This window comes from Mangifera indica, chromosome 2 (assembly GCF_011075055.1).
Source record: "Mangifera indica cultivar Alphonso chromosome 2, CATAS_Mindica_2.1, whole genome shotgun sequence".
Lineage (NCBI taxonomy): Eukaryota > Viridiplantae > Streptophyta > Magnoliopsida > Sapindales > Anacardiaceae > Mangifera > Mangifera indica.
In genome coordinates this window covers 491155-509231 of record NC_058138.1, presented here as the reverse complement: position 1 = coordinate 509231, position 18077 = coordinate 491155, and the positions used below count along the sequence as shown (strand labels likewise).

The 18077-nt window shown below is 31.1% G+C and overlaps 1 long non-coding RNA gene across 1 annotated transcript; it reads left to right on the top strand.

The window, feature by feature from the left end:
* The first annotated feature begins 812 nt into the window (after positions 1 to 812).
* LOC123208796 lies at positions 813 to 2710 on the top strand. The gene is made up of 2 exons (XR_006500819.1): positions 813 to 1518; positions 1969 to 2710. It is a non-coding gene; the product is annotated as an uncharacterized LOC123208796 (long non-coding RNA).
* The last annotated feature ends 15367 nt before the right edge of the window (positions 2711 to 18077 follow it).

Genomic DNA, 18077 nt, shown 5'->3' with positions numbered 1-18077 from the left:
TCATGCAGTTCATTAATTTTTATGTCTTTGGACGCCATCTCTCCATTTTTCTCCTTTCTACTGTTCAACTAATCCTTAATATTATTTGTCAGACACAATCTTATTCGTAATCTCATATTAAATTAAATGAGTTTATTTCGTACCGTCTGTTTTTATTTAATTTCAGCACTGTGGTTTTGTTTTATAATTACTTTTCAGATATCAAAACAATGTTCATTCTCTATAGATTTTGCTTTTGTTTTCATTGTTTTATTCTCTGTAATTAGAATTTGGATTCTGTGAAAAATTCCAGTTGACCTAACTACACAACCTTCAAAATGAAGCCTCTTGACGGTTTGCGTCTTTGTTAATGCTCTTGCTGAAAGATTGGTTTTTTATGGTGGTCTTATGAAGTTTCAGCTCAAACATCTAGATTCAGAAATGTGGTTCACTTGAAAAGATCGTGCTTAACTGTACTACTGTTGTAATTCTTCTGGGTTCCAAGCAAGCCTGTAACTTTACTTAATATGCTCACTGAAAGCTCAATTTTTTTTCTTTATTGTGATCTCGCCAAGTTTGAGCTCACCATTCAACAGATGAATTTCACTTTTGGAAGAAATCTACTTGATTGAAGTATTTATTAGCCGACTGAAGTACTTATGTTGTCACAGTTTTGGCTTGCCAGAAAGTTTGCAACTTTACTAATATTTCCAAATGTAGAGGTGAGATGTAAGAATTTGAGATTGGAAGCTGATTGTGAGATTGTCCACAGAAAGCCCCTCCCAAATCTATGGCTCCTTCTCTGTTAAGCCTGGAAGGTGATATGCAAGATTTATTGTTAGTAAAATTAACTCCATTTATGAATTAACCTAATCCGTTTTCAATCAACCATACTGATTTTCCATTATATATTTAGCTGAATTGTCATTGTGGAATTTATATGTTTTGTTGTAAATTGATGTTACCTTCAACTTATAAAGGATACATTGACCTTTCTAATTCTATCTTGTGCTTCTTGACTTTTGAAGGTCTTTTGACAATGAACTTTTTTGTGAGAATATAATTTCTTATCCAATGAATAATTCATATATTTAAGCATAGATAACCTTCAAATTGTTCTTCTCTTGTCAGAACCAGTATGTCTAGATCACACTGTCACGTGTTTTACTCTTGGTAGAATCTGTACATAATTTGATGTAAATATCTTAAACTTCAGTTTCTTAGCAAAAATATTACTTTTGAAACCAAGTATGTGGAGGATATTTCTCAGCCAATTTGTATTCGATAATTCAACAATTTGTTGTTTCACTTTGAGATGCTCTATTGGAGAGCAGACTGATTTCCATTTGCTTAAGAAACTGATATGGAAAGCCTCTTTTCTGCTAGAATTTTTATCAAGGAAAATATGAAAGGCTGCTGGGGAATGTATAGTTAAGTTTACTCGAATTATTGCAGGATGATTCTTATGCTTGGCCCCCAAGTTGCAGGAAGACCACACTTTTAAAGGCTCTCTCTGGAACTCCTGACAAATCTCTAAAGGTTTCAGAATTTCTTTGTAACTCACCATCATTTCAAATGCATATGGAATGTTACCATCTCGAGTATCAGTCATATGCATGAATCTATAACTAAATATCTAACTTGCTTAAACATGAAAGAATCATAAAAGAAAAGCTCAAGACATCACAAGTACACATCTTTGATAGGTTTCCTAATTTTGTAGTACTGATTATACCTCCTCTTCTATTGTTCTGTTGTATTCTGCTGCACAAACCAAAGGTTTCTCTCCTTCATACTGAAGATGTCTATTTTTAGTTGTATGTTTATTTACATGTAGCTTGATGCAAGATAAAACAGTTTCAGTTATCTTAGTTTGATTTCCTAATTTACTCAGATTTGCTTCTGTTTTCTTTAGCTAATTTACTTCTCTATGTTGTGCTACCATAGTTTGATTTCCTAATGTACTCAATTTTGCTTCTGCTTTTTCAGAGATAACAGGGGAAAAGTCTTCTTCAGTGGTTACCGGTTTGATGAGTTTGTTCCCAGAAAATGTCAGCTTACATATGCCAAGAGAGGAATCAATTCCCACGAGTAGTGTCTGAAACTGAGAAATTAGGCTTGATTTTTCTACATGATATCTTAGTGTCTGAAACTGAGAAATTAGGCTTCTTATAATTTAATTCAATGAAGTTACGGTCACAGCCGCCTCATCAATTCCCACGAGTAGTTGATTGGTACAGAGCAATTTTTTTTTTCTGCCTGTGCAGATATGATGATGGAAGTCAGTAAAAGAGAGGAATCAACAATTGTTCCGGATGTAGACGTAGATACTTTCACGAAGGTATCTTCATTATATTTGATGTTTTGTTTATATCTGATGTTTTGTTCGATATGTTGTTGCTACATGGGTGAAATATTCATGGCAATGGTAGTTACTGGAGGCAATTTCTACCAAAGGACAACAAATACCCCTCAAACAGATCATGTTTTAACTGTCTTCAGACTTCCCAGGTCCTTGGACTCGATATTTTTTCTGACATAATTGTGGGAGAGGCATCTCTGGAGGTCAAAAAAGGAGATCGAGTACGGGTAATATTTTATAATGCATCTGCTCCACTTGGAAGTAATGTTTAGAGTATAGATGATTCAAAGGATTAGATGCCTGCAGCAGATTGTTGTTCCCACAAAAACTTAATTATGGTTGAGATATGCAATGGTTTAGACAGTTCAACTGCATATCAGATTGTTGCTTATCTGCAGCACTTGGTGCAATCTGTTAGAAATCGTGCCACATTTTCACCCAAATTAGCCAACAATCAACAAATAAACAAAACAGAAAACATTTTATTCGTTATAGTTGTATTTAATGGACAACTAAGACAATTCGAAGAGTTGGAGTCCCCTTTTCCGGGCATTCGAGATATCGAAAGCGTCTCACAATCAACTCTAAAGCTGCTTCCAACCTTAAGGTTGCTCAAAACTCTCTATTCTTTTTCCCTTCTTCTTTTGTAACCCTAATTACCCTTTTTTATATAAAAAAAAATCCAACCTATAAGATAAGGACAAGTGTCCCCCTTTACTAACAGTATGACATATGCTACAGTATTGATTCCATTTCTTCAGCCAGCTTCAGAAACCTTTGAACTCTTATGGCTTTAGGAAATGGTTTAGTGTGCATAAATTAATCATCCCATTGTTATGGTAAATGTTTGTAGAAGACATATCTCTTTATGATGAAATTGAGAATACTATAAGCTTCAGAAACCGGGTCAGGTCAGGTTTGCATGTGAATATTATAATTAATAATAAAGTTTAGCTCTTGCAAGAGAACTTAAAAAAGCTAATACTGACTTACCTATTTTAATCTTCATTTTCCACCACAATGAATAATAAAACAATAATTATTGAATTCAATGGTCTACTCTTTAATTATATTAATTAATTTGGTCACAGGGTGAGTTTTTTGTATGTGTATCTTTTGTAAAAGTTTTTTGTATCTTAACATTATCGGGTGTTGTAGTATGTGTTGTCATTTGTATAGAATAATATATAGAACAATATGACATTATTAATAGTGCTCAACTTTTAGAATAATATTACACTAACCAAGAGTCTATGCAATCTCTTTTTACAAAATAGTATGATAGTATTTTTAGATGAGTAATCTTATATATATATTTTTAGATACATAAAATAAGTATATAGATAATATGTAATCATATAATTAAATATTAATTTATTTTTAACTCAAAATTATTCAATCACATAATGATGAGTAATGTTATATATATTTATTTTTTAATATATAAAATTGATATATAAATAATATGTAATCCTGTAATTAAATATTAATTTATTTTTAATTTAAAATCATTTAATCACATAATAGTATATAATTTGTGTATTTATTTCATATATTCAAAATATATATACATATTTATATTGTTTTGAAATTATCATATTATTTGCTATCGTTTAATATATTATTTATTAATTAATTTTTTATATTTATTCATCTAATTATATTCACACTAGGCATATAATTGAGTTGAGTTGAGTATTGACTAATTCAAACTTAGCTTGATTACTTTAGAAGGCGCTCGAGTTCATTGAGTTGGTGAGATTTTGGCTCAATCTTGAGTTTGAGACAAGTTTGACTAGTTTGAGCTCAATTTAAAAAAATAAATTATAACCTTCTACATTTTAAATTATTTTTTTGATAATGTAATTTATATATTTATCAATTAACTCTTATAATCCTCAAACTGAAGCTTGAATTCAAACTCACCTAAGTCAAAATTGTTTAAGCTAAATTGATAATCTAAGTTTGAGCCAATTTGAATCCACCCGTTATAAGTAAATATCTCAATAATTAAATGGTTGGGTGGATTCTTTGCCAGCATTTGTCCATCAGCATAATTAATCTCATATTTCATATTATATATATAATGGGGACAAATGGAAACCAACTTAAGTTTCCTTGTTCGATGCATGTGATGGCCACCATGTGAAGAGCATTTTATATATATTTATATTATTTTTCTTTATTTAATATTTGAACTCTCTTCTTTCTTCATACATATAATACAATTGTCCAGATGAGATGCATCTCATCTACGCATTGAAAGTTGAGTCCATTGCGCATGCAGATATATATATATATATTGTTGCAGGTGATAGTCTTGAGACTCGAGTCTTGAGCATGTGCGGAGGCTTTTATATTTATCTTTATATGTGAACAGTGGCATCACTCAAGTGGGTTTGATATTATTATTAGGCCAAAGGTCTATTTCCCACGAAGGCATACTTTTTTTTGTACATTGTCACGCGTTAACTTTGAAAAGTCCATTTATCTACCCATAGATTGTTAAAAAAAATAGATTTAAAGATAAAATAGTCATTTTATCTCTAATATTAAAAATAAATTAAAATTTAGTCCTCTTTTTCTCCCCTAACCCTTAAAAACTAATCATTTCCCCCTAGACCAAGTTTTGAAAAATAACATTCCCCCTTAGGGTTTAGTTTTCAATCCCCGACGCCCAATCCGATGCCATCGCCAAGGACGAAACCTTCTCGATGCACCACCATGCTCCGACGGCCTCTCTTCTCTCCTCTGAAACATCGATCGGCCTAAATCTGACATCGTCTTTGCCTGGAAAGTTGAAGACAAAGCTCTTCGTCTTCCCAGATGAAGACGACGACCTCGTCTCTATTTGGGAAGACGATCACGCAGAGCTTCGTCTCTCGACGAAGCTCTTCAACTTTCTAAGCGACGACAATGCCAAATCTGGGTCGATCGACATTCCAGAGGAGAGAAGAGAGGTTGTCGGAGCATGGTGGTGCATCGGGATGGCTTCGTTGTCGGCGATGGCTTCAGATTTAACGTCAGGGATTGAAAACTAAACCCTAGGGGGAGAATGTCATTTTTCAAAATTTGGCCTAGGGGGAAATGGTTAGTTTTTAGGGGTTAAGGGGGGAAAAAAGATAAAATTTTAAGGGGTTAGGGTTTCATTAAATTTAACTGCTCATGGGTGGGTATTTGATATTTTCAATGTAAAAAAAGGAAAACTTGAGAATGCAGCATACCTTGGGTGGAAAACAGTCGTTTGGCCTTATTATTATTATCATTTTTTCGTAAGGAGAGTTTTGTCCTTTTTTGACTATTCCATTTAGTTTGTTTTGGGTGTTTGCAAACTTATTTTGTGTTTTTCTGTTACTTCGCTAGAGCCATGTCTCTGTGTCTTATATTTTATTTTATATTTTATACAATTTTTAAATTATTTTTTAAAAATCGCATTCAAATTGATTATTTTTTTAAAGTTGAATTAATTATATTAAATAAGATAACTTCTAAATTTAATGATTACCCTTGTAACTATTGAAGTAAATAAGTAAAAAATTTTGGTATTATTTTATAGAATTAGGATTATAACATATGCTTTAGTCTTTCTTTATTAATATATTTTAATTTTAAATTGTATTTGAGCAGAAAAATTGTCCATTTATTTATTTTTATGTTTTCAATATTTTACAAGTGATTCAATATTTAGTGATATTTTTTATGTGAATGACGACTACAACTTATTTAGTTATTTTTTTTATGTGAATTACTACTACTTATTTACTTGAACAGAGACATCTTACAAAGAATGGGTGATGTGGTTTTAGTTCATGTTCAAATATTAGGTGAGTTATATTAGGATGATCAAACAAGTTCAATTTCAAACACAACTCTAGACTATCATAACTCAATTAAAAAATAAGTTTCAACCAAATAGGTTTCAAGAGAAACTTCGACCAAGTGAGAAAATGATAGGAGATGAGAGTAAGAACAAGCAAGTAACAATTTAACCAATAAACCAAGGCCTAAAGGGAACCCACCAACCTTGAATCACCACCAACCCTTTGGTCAAGAGTCGGATAAAGGGAGAATTGCAAAACACTTGCAAGGAAGATTTTCCTCAATATTCAAGTCAAAAAAAAAACGTACATCACTCAAGGAGCCTTTAAATAGGCTTCAAATTACAAATGAAACCTAAATGAAGCTAAATTACATCTCAAGCTTATTTCAAAGTCATTTGGCTCTAATCTTCATGTTAATCCCAAAGAAGAATGTAAGGCCAGGAAAGGCCAAATTGTCATAAATTGCCTTGCCAAAAGAAGTAATTCCTAGAACCATGTGATATGTCAACTCTTGTCTCCTTCTTTGAGTTTCTTTGACTTGCTTAGCTTCACCCAAGGCAACTAAAAAACTTAATTAAACATAGTTTAACACAAACAAAAAGTAAAGTGCATAATTAGACAATAAAATACATAGAGTTGATTAAACTCTCTATTGGGCTTGTTGGACTTTTAATGAACCCAAGTGATAAGAGAGTGACCAAAGGAGGGCTTGGGACCCCAAAATGAAGGTAGGGACGAAATGGGTTTGAACATAGCTTGGGTTTGTGCTTGCTTCTCTTCAAAACAAGGTTTTGGACTCCACATTTCATGTATGATCGAGTTTGTCAAGTGATGAGATTGGACTTGGTATTCTTCTATTGGTCTTGATTGGATTGCACTTGATGGAGTCTTGGATGGATTATGGACCGGGCATGGACCTTCAATTGGATCCGGGTTTGGATCAATGGGGTGTTTGACACGAGCTCCACTCAATTATTTTAGAAAGCTTGAGTTCCTCAAATTGGTGAAATTTTTGTTTAAGCTCAAATTTAAACTCAAGACAAATTTAGTTTACTTGAGTTTAAGCTTAAAATAGTTTTGGTTGGCCCAAAATTGATTCAAAAAATTATATAATTTACTTTTTAATTGTAAATTTTTTTAACCTCATAATTTATGTATTTATTAATTACTTATAGTACAACACAAATAAAATTATAAGGATGTAAGTGTTATATTTAAAACTTTCCTTTTTAGGTTTATTGAGATTTTGTCCAAACCGACGCATGAACTCATAAGTTGATCCTTAGAGACTCAAATGGGATAAGTTGACCTTGCTTCCTGATATTTTGTATCAATCTTGAATTTTATATTCTTTCATATATGTGTTACATTGGACCATAAGTACTATTTTGTTTGGCGTGACTTCGGCCATCACACGCCAGCAGCTCTTTAACCGGTTACAATTTGAGTAACAGATAAAGAATGCCAAAATTAAACTCAATAATTCCCGCCCTGTTTTACTGCAATGGTACTGCCTTTCCATTAAGTGAAACGCAATCCATTAATTATTCTTCTGTGGAGTCAGAGTTTTTGCTCTCTGGTTGTCTTAGTGTCTCTGTTTCATTTTCTTTTGGGTTAAAGAAAAACCTAAAACAGGAGTTTAAAGAAAGGGAAATTATAAAAAATGGCCAAAATACTCTTCTATTAAGTAAAAATACCCAAATTCACTATTTTTAAGCAAAAATACCCAAATTCCCTATTCCTAAACAAAAAAGCCCATAGCTTTTTTCTAAAAAATCAAAATTACCCTTCCCCTCATATATATAAACCCCCTCACTCACTAAATTCGACTCGAAAAAGACTATTCGTGGAAAATAAATATTGAGTTGGGGGGAAAATTTACTTTTTTGAAATTGCAAGGGTGCTAATAGATTAGAAAATTACTGAAGGGGCAAGGGATAAATATTAAACCTGTTTGTAGTACATATTTTTTCAAGGGGTAAATTGATATTTTTCATACCTAAGGTTTCTCGACGTGTAATTTTCGAATTTTATATCCGTTTTTTCTGTTTTAAGATTTTTCAATATGTAGTTTTCAAAATTAAGATTTGTTTTTTCGATTTTTGTTCTTTTTAACACATTTTACGATGTAATGACTTAATTTCAGCTCAATATTTTAATTTTCTCATTTATAAGATATATCGAATCGTATTTTTCAAATTTTCGAACGATTTTTTGATTAGTAACATTCTTACGTATTTCAACTGATAGAGTTCAAATTTTAATTTCGTTTTTTCGATTTTCATCATTTTAGGATAAATCGAGTCTTTTTTTCAGATTTTCTAACGATTTTTTGATTATTTACATTCTATGACATTTTAACGTATAAAATTTGAATTTGGTTTCGTAGTAGAAATGCATGAACCAATATCCCAGAGAATTAAATCGAGTCTTTTTTCAAATTTTCTAAAGATTTTTTGTTTATAGGATATATCGAATCTTATTTTTCAGATTTTTGAACGATTTTTCGATTAGTGACATTCTTACGTATTTCAACTGATAGAATTCAAATTTCAATTCTGTTTTTTCGATTTTCGCCATTTTAGGATAAATCGAGTCTTTTTTTCAGATTTTTTAATGATTTTTTGATTATTCACATTCTATGACATTTCAACGTATAAAATTTGAATTTGGTTTCGTAGTAGAAATGCATGAACCAATATCCCAGAGAATTAAATTGAGTCTTTTTTTCAAATTTTCTAACGATTTTTCAATTATTCACATTCTATGACATTTCAATGATTTTTTAATTTTTTGATTATTCACCAAAACTTGTCTTTGGCAGAGGGTCGATGTAGCTATCATAGTGGAAATGCATGAACCAATATCCCAGGGAATTTGGTTTCGAGTAAACGAAGGAGATACTTGAAACATGTCCTCTCAAATAGTCGTAGCTAATCCAAGGTCAGTGTAGACGTAATCTTAGATAATGCGGTGCACTGTGCACAACATATCAGATCTGCCCGGAAGTGTCTGGACTCATCAGGGATTCGCATATCGCCTTCTACATGTTTTCTTTTGTGAGAAATATCTTGCAACAATTTTGAAAATTCGTAAGACATTCATAAATAGCAAATATGTAAACAAATGTCTTCATGAAAAAAACATAAAAAGATGAAAAATAGAAAACAATCAAAAAGGAAATGACAAATTTTTAAAAATAAGATTTCAGTATCTTAAAACGGTTAAAATAAAAAAACGAAACTGAAATTCAAATTCTATACGTTGAAATACTCTAGAATGTTAACAAACAAAAAATCGTTTGAAAATCTAGAAAATACGAGTCGATCTATCCTAAAATGATGAAATTTGAAAAAATGGAAATGAAGTTCGAATTCTATACGTTGATATACCATAGAATGTTAACAATAAAAAAATTAGTCGAAAATCTTAAAATATGAGTTGATATCCTGAAAGGATGAAAATAAAAAAACGGAACTAAAATTCGAATTCTATAGTTTGAAATACTTTAAAATGTCGACAATTGAAAAATCATTCGAAAATCTTCAAAATATGAGTCGATATATCTTAAAACAGTGAAATTCGAAAAAAGGAAACTGAAATTCGAATTTTAAACGTTGAAATACCCTAGAATGACAACAATCAAAAAATCATTCCAAAATTTGGAAAATACGAATCGATATATCCTAAAACGGTGAAATTCGAAAAAACAAAAATGAAATTCGAATTCTATACGTTGATATACCCTAGAATGTGAACAATTGAAAAAACGGAATTGAAATTCAAACTCTATCAGTTAAAATACATAAGAATGTCACTGATTGAAAAAATCATTTGGAAATCTGAAAAATATGAATCGATCTATCATAAAACAGTCAAATTCAGAAAAATGAAACTAAAATTCAAAAATACGAGTTGATATATTCTATAAACAAAAAAACCAAAATATTGAGTGAAATTAGGTCATTATATCGTAAAATGTGTCCGAAAGACACAAAAATCAAAAAATTAAATCTCAAATTCAAAAACTACATATTAAAAAACCCTAAAACAGAAAAACGGATATAAAATTCGAAAATTATATGTTAAGAAACTCTACATGTGAAAAATATCAATTTACCCCATGAGAAAATGTCTATTACAAACATGTCCAATATTTATCCCTTACCCCCTCAATAATTTTCGAAGCTATTATCGCCCCTACAGTTTCAAAAAAGTAAATTTTCCCTCCAACCCACAGTATTCATGATAGCAGCCTACTGTCACATAGCAAATTTCATAAACGTCCATAGTGGACTAATCTATGACGGTCAGCTCCCTAATGTTTTAAAAAAACCACTTAACCCCCTAACCCACGATCAATGTCTCTTGACAATGGGAGTATTTGTCATGACCGTGGGACCCACTGTTCCCACAGTCGGACTGTCGATTGCTTCAGACGTATTTTTCTGTCAAAAATTCATCATTTCGGCCTCCAATTTCAACACAATTCAAATTTACATAGGCTATAACACAAAACCCCTCAACCAATTCAACAAAAACAACCAAGAATCAAAACATTTTAAGCATTGTTCAAAATCGAAACCCTAAAGTTTCAAACCGCAAAGTCTCACTCAAATCTCAATAATATGGACAATAACGTGATTCAAACAAGATTACGAAAGATATACTAACCTTCTTTGTCATTTGCGATTGTCGGGAAGTATGAAATCGTCGAAAATTTGGTCGACCATGGGATGATAGTGGGATAGTGGAAAATTTCGAATTTTCTTTGAATTTGCACAGTGAAATGCCCAAAGATTACTGTGGGAAGTAAGTAAATTTGCTGTGTGTATATAGAGGGGCAGTTTCATCATTTCACAAAAGCTGGGCATTTTTGCTTTAACTTGAATGTTTTGGGCAATTTTGCTTAGACCCCCTTAATTTTGGCTATTTATTATAATTTCCCCTAAAGAAAAGAAAAGGCCAAAAGACTATTTCCCACCCAAGGTATGCTGCATTTTCAAGTTAAATTTAACGGAATTCTAACCTCTTAAAATTTTAACTTTTTTCCCCCTCTAACTCCGAAAAAACTAACCATTTTCCCTTAGACCAAGTTTTGAAAAATAGCATTCCCCCTAGGGTTTAGTTTTCAATCTTTGATGCCAAATCTGATGTCATTGCTGACGACAAAGCCTTTCCGATGCACCACCATGCTCCGATGGCCTCTCTTCTCTCGCGTCGATGGGCCCAGATCTAGCATCCTCTTCCCTTGGAAAGTTGAAGAGCTTCGTCGGGAGACAAAGCTCTTCGTCTTCCCAGATAAAGACGACGACCTCTTCCACTTATTTGGAAAAGAGAGAGGTGGAAAACGAGAACAAAAGTGAAGACAAAAGAAAGCATGGTTGATTTAGTTTCTTGGTTTCTTGGTAACCGACGGAGAGACAAACTTATTTGGTTATGAATTGTGAAAACACAAGAGAATGGGGATAATTTCTGTTACGTTTAGCGGGAGAGTTCATACCTTACCTTAATTGTCAGCGTCCAATTGTTCTTATATTTACAACTAAATATTTTTACACTTGTTTAATGTATGTAATAGCAACGGTAATGCAAAAGAAACGATATTTACGTTAGATTTGGCGGGAATTAAAAACTTGTGCTGTATAAAGGCCCGGCCCAAGTGGCATTTCATAAATAAATAAAGAAATAACTTTGAATTCTTTTATTTTCAAACAGACGATATTAAAAGCACTGACAAAAACCCAAAAACATTATAAGTAGTAAATTGTGTAATGTTCAAATTTTCTTAATTATTATTATTATATTGCAATTGTAAATAAAAATTTCAAAAAAAAAATCTGGCAGGCCCCTCGTTTCTTGTGTCCATTTTGTATAATGGATGACAGATGGAAACCAACTCAAATTTGGTTGTTGGATGCACGTGGTGGCCACCACGTATCATTAATGCAGATCAGATGTATGCTAGGCTCTGGTAGAGTAATGTAGTAGTATAAGATAATGTGGGCCTAATGTTTGAACACTGGTTGGGGTCCTTCTGTCTCTGTTGCGTCTTTATATTCGTCAGATTATGAGATAAGGTTTCAAGTGTACATGCAATTGAGATACAAAAAATTATTAAATGATTGCTTTGCTTATTAAAACTAATTGATGATTATTGTTGGGCTCTCCCATTTTCTGGGTCGTTTTTAGTTGTGGAAAGATTTGATATTATTAGCATCTAAGATTTAGTGTTGTGGGCTATTGTGTAATTTTAGAGTGACATATTTGTGCTAAATTTATGTTCTCAGACAAACTTCAGGGGTTTTTTTTTTTTTTTTGTATTTCTATTATTTATTCTAATAAACTATAAAGTGGCTTTACAGATTGACATTATGACATAGTGATTTTAGAAGGATTTTATCAAATACTATTCAGCTTAAGGACTTGTGACATTTTACAAAAATATTTGATTATTTGGTAGAATTTTGTTCATGATGATTAATTGGGTAGGTGGCATTATGGTTGATTTGATCTATTTTAATTCTCTTTACTTTGATAATTAGTTTGTGAAAAAAACTATATGTTTGAATATTTTTTTGTGTGTATATATATATATATATATGTTATGCATATTTTAATCTTATCATCTCTCTTCACAATATGTAAGTATTTAAATATACAAATGAATTATGAAACATTTGAGCTTACCTTATGCATAATTTTTTATATTACTTGTTTAAGTATATGTTCATAACGAGAATTTAAATTTTTCTCATCGATTGTCATATAAAGTTCTCATATTGTCTCGCACCGTGATTCAAATATATTTTTCTGTTAAGAGTTTTTGAATCTTTTGCTATGAAAACAATTTAACAAATAGTGTGTGAAAATTTAATTTACTCAAAAAAAAGCAAGGTAGATACAAACATTTAAAATGGATATTGAAATGTAAACTTAGGTTGGTGTGCTATTAATTTTAAGAGTATAGTTATGCAGCTAGAAAATGTAATGTAAACTTATGAATTATTTAAGTCTCCAAAGTTTGGCAAGGGATATATTTTCAGCTAGAAAATGTAATGGGGTGATAAACCCATGTGATCAACAAATGAGGTCAGAGCAAAACAACCCTCTTTTTCTTACTTTAATGTCTATTACTTTGTTCACGTGGTGGGAGTCCACTCTTATATTGATCAGAGAAAGTTCACCAGAGATTGGAGGATGAAAATGAAATTCGGGGGAGGCAAGGGAGGGGGAGAGGGTTTAGGGTTTAGGTGGGAGGGGGAAGGGAAGGCAAGTTTTTAAACTAAATATTAATTAATGATTAAATTCCATATTTACCCAGGTATTTTATTAATATCATTACTCTTTCGGTACAACTTTAGCTATAGTACATCACTGTACGAGTGCAGTTTATAAGTTTTCACCGTATAATTTTACAAAGTTTTATGCAGATGTATTGATACAGCGATATATTGTAGCAACACTCCATACAAAGCCTGTGTGTTTGTCAAGGCATCAACATTTCGATACACTGCATTAGAGAACACTTATTCTGCCGGTTCAGAAAAAGCAGGGAAGAGAGGTAACAGTTGAGTTTGTGAAGATAAAGAATTTAATCTCTTTCACATTGTTGTTTCTTAGAAAATACCTTTATCTTCATCAGATTAATTATCTACCGATTGTAACTTGACTCTTCATTTTCCACAGCAAATAAATAGTGAGTGATAATTTTTGGTGTCAAATTAATTGAATTTAATAAAATTTTTATTTCATATTATAAATAAATTGTGATAATCTATTATTTACGGTAAAGTTAAAACCAATGGATTCGTGTTCACTGTAATCTCTTTTTATCATCCTCACATTTCTTTTCTTTCAATCATTCAGAAATGAATTATTTAAGTTTCCAAAGTTTGGCCAGGGGACATACTTTCAGCTAGAAAATGTAATGGGGTGATGAGCCCACGTGATCAACAAATGAGGTCAGAGCAATGCAAACGTCTTTTTCTTACTGTAATAACTACTACGCCGTTCACGTGGTGGGGGTCCACTCCAATCAATTATTCAGGTTCACTGTAATCCCTCTTCATCTTCACACTTCGGTTTTCTCCTCTTTCGATCATTCACACATAAACCACTCAATAATACGTTCACTCACAAACCTTTCTGAAACCGGATCCCTAGATATACCTATCATATGCAAGCTCAGAGGACTTTTATCATGCATTGAATTTGGTACGTTTGACAAGCACTTTTAATTGTTTTTCTTTATAACAGTGGGGGCAGTGGGCCAAGCTGTGCCGGATCGAAAATGACAAGGTTTAATATGTCACAAGTTGTATTGTGCTATGCTAAAACTTGCAAGTGGATTGTGTTGGGTTATCAAACCTAAGCACCCACAATTATGTTCAAATTTTTGTGGGTCTTGCTACTTTTCAAAAGTAATTGTGATTAGATTCAAATCGAATTAAACTTGAATATAAATTGATTTAAGTTCGATGTAAATCTATAATGGATAGCTTAAGATTGAACACATTTGAGTTAATAAAAAATATCATTAGAGGCTAAAAGAGAGATAAAAATATTATCAACTAGATAAATAGTTTTGACAATAAATAAATAGTATCATTAATATGATAAACAATATTATCGAATGGAGATTAGAATTAAAACACATAAAATTACAACTCATTTTTTAGTCAGAAACCATACATTTACTTGAATGTCTCTTTCAAAATTTAAATTTATCTTATCAATTTTCATATAAATTTATCTCTCGGCCAAAGACAAATATCGAGAGATTAAGAAATTAAGTTTTTAAAACTAAGTTAAAGAGTTATTGGCCAGAGAAAGTTCACCGGAGATTGGAGGATGAAAATGATATCCAAAGGGCGGTGGGGGGCGGCAGGGTGTGTGGGGGGAGGGTTTAGGGGAAAGAGAAAGGAAGATAAGTTTTCAAAACTAAATCTTCCAGTTAAAGATGCGGCTCACAATTCTAAATAATTAATGAATAAATTCGATAATTACGCAAGTATTTTATTAATGTCATTCTTCTTTCTGTACAACTTCAGCTATAGCACATCATTGTACGAGTGCAGTTTACAAAGTTTCACTGTATAATTAGACAAGTTTTATGTAGATGTATTGATACAAGGATATATTGTAGCAAAACTCCATACATGCCAGTGATTTTAGCAGTTAAGCCACATGGGTTGTACTTGTTTTTTCAGAGCAAAGCCTGTGTGTTTGTCAAGGCATCAACATTTTGAACACTGCATTAGAGAACACTTATTATGCGGGTTCAGAAGGAGGAAGAGAGATAACAATGGAGCCCACCACGTGAAGGGGAAGATGCATATGAAGGTGATGATGGATGAGAATTAAGCTTGATCTCTTTTATTTAGCTGTTTTTCATAAGATGTTTTTGTTTTTGTCAGATTAGTTATTTATCCATTATAACTTGTTTTTTTGTTTTTCAATGCAAATAAATAAAGTGAGTGATAATTTTTAGTATCAAATCAATTAAATTTAATAAAACTTTTATTTTATATTATAAACGAATTGAAATGATAATTCATCATCCATTATAAAGGTAAAACTCTCTTTATCATCTTCACATTTATTATTTTTCAATCATTCAGAAATGAATTATTTAAGTTTCCAAAGTTTGGCAAGGGACATATTTTCATCTGGTAAATGTAATGGGGTGATGGCCTACATGATAAACAAATGAGGTCAGAGCAAAACAACCTCTTGTTCTTACTTTATTAGCACTATTACTTTGTACACGTGGTGGGAGTCCACTCTAATCAATTATTCATGTTCACTGTAATCCCTCTTCATCTTCACACATTAACCACTCCATAACAATTTCACTCACAAGCCTTGACAGGAATAAGTCTTTTGGCATATATATATATATACACCATTATATGAAAGGGCAAGGACTATAGTTGCTTGGTACTTTACTAGACTCTCAGGAGACATTTCGAACGATGTTGGTTATATATAATTCGAATATATAATATCCTTAGATAAATAAAATATGAAAAAGATGTTGGTTATATATAATATTTTATATCGTTGTGATAAGATATAAGTAGTTAAATGGCTTATGAGCTTTTTGTTGCAAAGCTTACCACCAAATATTATAATAAATTATGTATCTAAACAATGAATTGAACGATCAGATTGGAATGTTTATTAACACAAGAAAATAAAGCCATAAGAAGGGAGTACCTTATAAGGTATTTCCACGAGTGTTAAGATAAAATTACTTTGTTATTCACTTTCATATAAGGTTTACTTGTTTTTTATTTATCCTTGTTTGTATTTGATTATTATTTATTTTTTATGAAGTAGTTGGTAGTTGGTACAAAGAAATCGTATAAGATTTACTTAATTCAATTAATTTTATTAAATAATATATATTAAGAAGTGAATGATTTTAATATATTCAAACAGTAATCTAAACATGATCAAATTACATTATTTTTGTTTGGTTTAAAAATTTTTCAAATCGTTTTTTTAGTTGATTTAAAAAAAAAAATTCTCAAATTGTATTAACTTAGACCATGCACACCTTTAAACTCTATGTAACCTGTGAAACTATCTAAGTCAACGGAAGAAAATAGAACCAGAGGAAGGGGATGGTGAATATTAAAACTTGAATTCATAATAATATATTTTCGTCACATTGGACCTTAACTACCGTTTTGTTTGGCGTGACTTCGGCCATTACACGTCAGCAGCTCTTTTACCGGTTATAATTCGAGTAACAGATAAAGAACGCCAAAATTAAACTTGCAATATGATAAAAATCAATGTTTTTAAAATAGAATTGATGATCAAATAAGTTGTTTATTGATTTACAGTTTGATTTGTTTAACTAGATAACCAATCAGTTTAATTTATTCTGAAATTTTATGTATTATTTTTTGAATAATATCAAATATCTATAACATTTTTTAAACATAAAATATATAAAACATAATTTTAAATATTTTAATAAAATAATTAGCAATATATTACATAGATGAAGAGAAAAAATTAATTATAAATTTTTATAATTAATTCAATTAAAATTTTATAAATTATCAAACTTTTTGGTTTCAATAAAATAAAAATTACGTAATATTATATAAAATTGGCTTTACTGATTTTAAACAATTTTTCTGATTTAATAAATTTGTCAAATTTAACTAAATTCCAAATCAATTAATATTTATATAAATATCAAATAATAATATAAAATTTAATTGACTTGTAAATTGATTTATGTTTTAATCAGTCAAACAGAAGATATTAAAAGCGTTGACAAAAACCCAAAAACATTTTAAGTAGTAAATTGTGTAATGTTCAATTTTTCTTAATTATTATTATTATTATTATATTGCATTTGTAAATAAAAATTTCAAAAAAAAAATCTGGCAGGCCCCTCGTTTCTTGTGTTCATTTTGTAAAATGGGTGACCGATGGAAACCAACTGAAATTTGGTTGTTGGATGCACGTGATGGCCAGCACATATCATTAATGCAGATCAGATGTATGCTAGGCTCTGGTAGAGCAACGTAGTAGTACAAGATAACGTGGGCCTAATGTTTGAACACTGGTCGGGGTCTTCTGTCTCTGCTGCGTCCTTTATATTCGTCAGATTATGAGATAAGGTTTCAACTGTGCATACAATTGAGATACAAAAAATTTATCGAGATTTATTATTATTACAAGTCTTTTATACCGTAAGATAATTATATTAATGAGATGACAGAGGTAATTATTTTCTTATATAGCTCTATAATTTCAGAGGACTTTTACCATTCATTGAATTTCGTACGTTTGACAAGCACTTTTTATTGCTTTTCTTGATAAAAGAGGGGGCAGTGGGTCAAGCTATATCGGATCGAAAATAATGAGGTTTAATGTGTCACTAAGTT